This window comes from Corvus brachyrhynchos, unplaced genomic scaffold, assembly GCF_000691975.1.
Source record: "Corvus brachyrhynchos isolate BGI_N302 unplaced genomic scaffold, ASM69197v1 scaffold125, whole genome shotgun sequence".
NCBI lineage: Eukaryota > Metazoa > Chordata > Aves > Passeriformes > Corvidae > Corvus > Corvus brachyrhynchos.
In genome coordinates this window covers 128,427-130,794 of record NW_008238342.1, presented here as the reverse complement: position 1 = coordinate 130,794, position 2,368 = coordinate 128,427, and the positions used below count along the sequence as shown (strand labels likewise).

The 2,368-nt window shown below is 50.3% G+C and overlaps 1 long non-coding RNA gene across 1 annotated transcript in view; it reads left to right on the top strand.

The window, feature by feature from the left end:
- Window positions 1–2,038, top strand: part of LOC108446928 — a 52,600-nt gene extending 50,562 nt beyond the window's left edge. Inside the window, exon 3 of the long non-coding RNA XR_001862269.1 lies at window positions 1,645–2,038. This is a non-coding gene — a long non-coding RNA (uncharacterized LOC108446928). The remainder of the gene's footprint in view (window positions 1–1,644) is intronic.
- The last annotated feature ends 330 nt before the right edge of the window (window positions 2,039–2,368 follow it).

The window sequence follows — 2,368 nt, the reverse complement described above, 5'->3', positions numbered from 1 at the left end:
CCCCATTAGTGACCTTGCTGCATTGTAATTCCTGGCCTAACAGGGCTGGGATTGCTGCTTGTTGCATCCCCCACTTCCTTGGGCTTGGCTTCCACCCCAAATGTCTCAAAATTAACTCTGGCTAATTCCCATCCCATTGCTGTGCTAAGGTAAAGGTCCTTTCCCAGATGGAAGGGCCTGATGGCCATGACCTGGTGTAGCTTCTCTGCTGAGTTTCCTTCAGGCAGGGAGGTGTTCCAGGGACAGGGATGGGTCAGACTTCACTTGGTTCCAGCTCTGAGCAAGGAGGGAAGTCTGTGCTCCCAGCAGCTCTTTGTTCCTGTCATTATCCTGGAGATGAGGAGGTGCAGCCAAACCTGCCCTGGGGAGGCCTGGCTGCCCCCAGCCCAGCTCTCCTGCTGCTCTGGAGCTTTTTCCTGCTCTGCATTTAAACTGTGAGGAAACCTGTGGAAGGAAAGAGAGATTAATTACTTTTCTTCTGCCTTTTAGCTGCCCTGTGGCTGCCACAGTCCAGCTCCCCAGAGCTCGGACAAAGAGGGAACCCCCAGATTTGCTTCATGGCTGTGAGGAATTGAGGGCTTTTATTGGCCACCATAAATGGTCCATTTACTTAGAGAGCAGTCCCTGCCATTACCACAACGGCTTTGGAAAGGACAGTACTGCAGAGACTCAGGTTGTTTTGTCATCTGTGGCCATGTGATTTGTCAGCTGAGCCCAGAAGTGGGAAAGGGGTCAGAGGATGGGAACCATATGTTTATTAAAAACACACAGCAAGGCAAGATCGTGAGCTGTTACCTGCTCTCCTGTAGAACAGGCACAAAACACAGCAGGCTGAGGCTCAAAATAGTGGTTATCTACATAGTTCCCTGTTCCTGCTAAAAAATACTTTGGTTAGAGCTGTGCTTGTATATGGGATTTCCATTTTCATGGGATATTGTGTCACCGAGCTGGTTCTGTCTGATGGAGAACCAGGCTGTATAAAGGGGGTTGAAACTGTCTTTGGCAATGGACATGGTTGGATATCATGCCTTTGGATATTGGGAAAAGGTTCTTCTCCCAGAGGGCACTGCCCAGGCTCCCCAGGGAATGGGCACGGCCCTGAGGCTGCCAGAGCTCCAGGCGCTCTCAGGGATGCCCAGGGTGGGGTTGTTGGGGTGTCTGTGCAGGGCCAGGAGCTGGACTGGATGATCCCTGTGGATCATCCCTCCCAGCTCAGGGATATTCCATGATCCTATCATTCCACCTCCTGACTCCCAGGGCATCAAAGTGGTAATCCCTTGAGTGTAACAGCCCTGGGATATTATCACCTTATGGAAAATGAGGGAATACAAAGGGCACTGCATGGGTCATGTAAAGTTTTGAAGATCTCAGGCAGACTCAGAGGAGCCAAGGGAACATTGCTGGTTTAATTGGTGGCTGGTTATAAATACTTGTAGTTCCACAGTGGGGTATTGGCATGGTTAGATTTGGTTAGGGAATAAAATGTGGGAACTGTAGGATTGAAATGCCCATGGCCTGGAGGAGCTGGCTGCTGCACTCAGAAGAGGTATGTAGGAAACCTGGGAACATTGACTTTATTCTATTAACTCTCTTTTAATCTTTTCTCTTCCTCGTTCTCCCTATTTCCCATTCTCCCCTCTTCAGCTGAGTTTGGCACTGCAGCTAGGATCACCCTCTAACTCCTGAAGGTAGGTCAGTTCCCTGATGCTGCCAGGGAAATCTGTAGGTGTCTGTGAGGTGCTGGCCCTTTTTCCAAATTAAGAAGCTCTCCTTGTCCATCTTTGACAACTTTTACCAATGCATGAGAAAAGGAGAGCTGCTCCCTTCTCCCTCTGTCTCCAGATCCAGAAATACCCTTTTTTCATGGAGGAACAGCCCCCCATCCTACCCACCCTTACCTTACCCTGCTTTTTACAAAGGTGTGGAGTGATAGGAAAAAGGGGAGAGGCTTTAAGCTTAAGGATAGGGATGATAGATGGGATATTGGGAGGGAATTCTTCCCTGTGAGGGTGGGGAGGCCCTGGCACAGGGTGCCCAGAGAAGCTGTGGCTGCCCCTGGATCCCTGGCAGTGTCCAAGGCCAGGCTGGACGGGGCTTGGAGCAGCCTGGGACAGTGGAAGGTGTCCCTGCCCATGGCAGGGGGTGGAACAAGAGGAGCTTTAAGGCCTCTTCCAGCACAAATGCTTCAAGCATTCCATGGTAGAGCAGTTTGCAAGCACTTTGGGAGGATTTGTTTCCCAACTGTCAAAGGAAACTTTTAAAGAAGCTGGAGACCTTTTTTGGGGGGTCAGTCAGTGACACAGTTTGAGATTCAAAGTGAGACTGCAACTTGAGCAAACTCCAGAACTGGAGAGGAAAACTCTGCTTT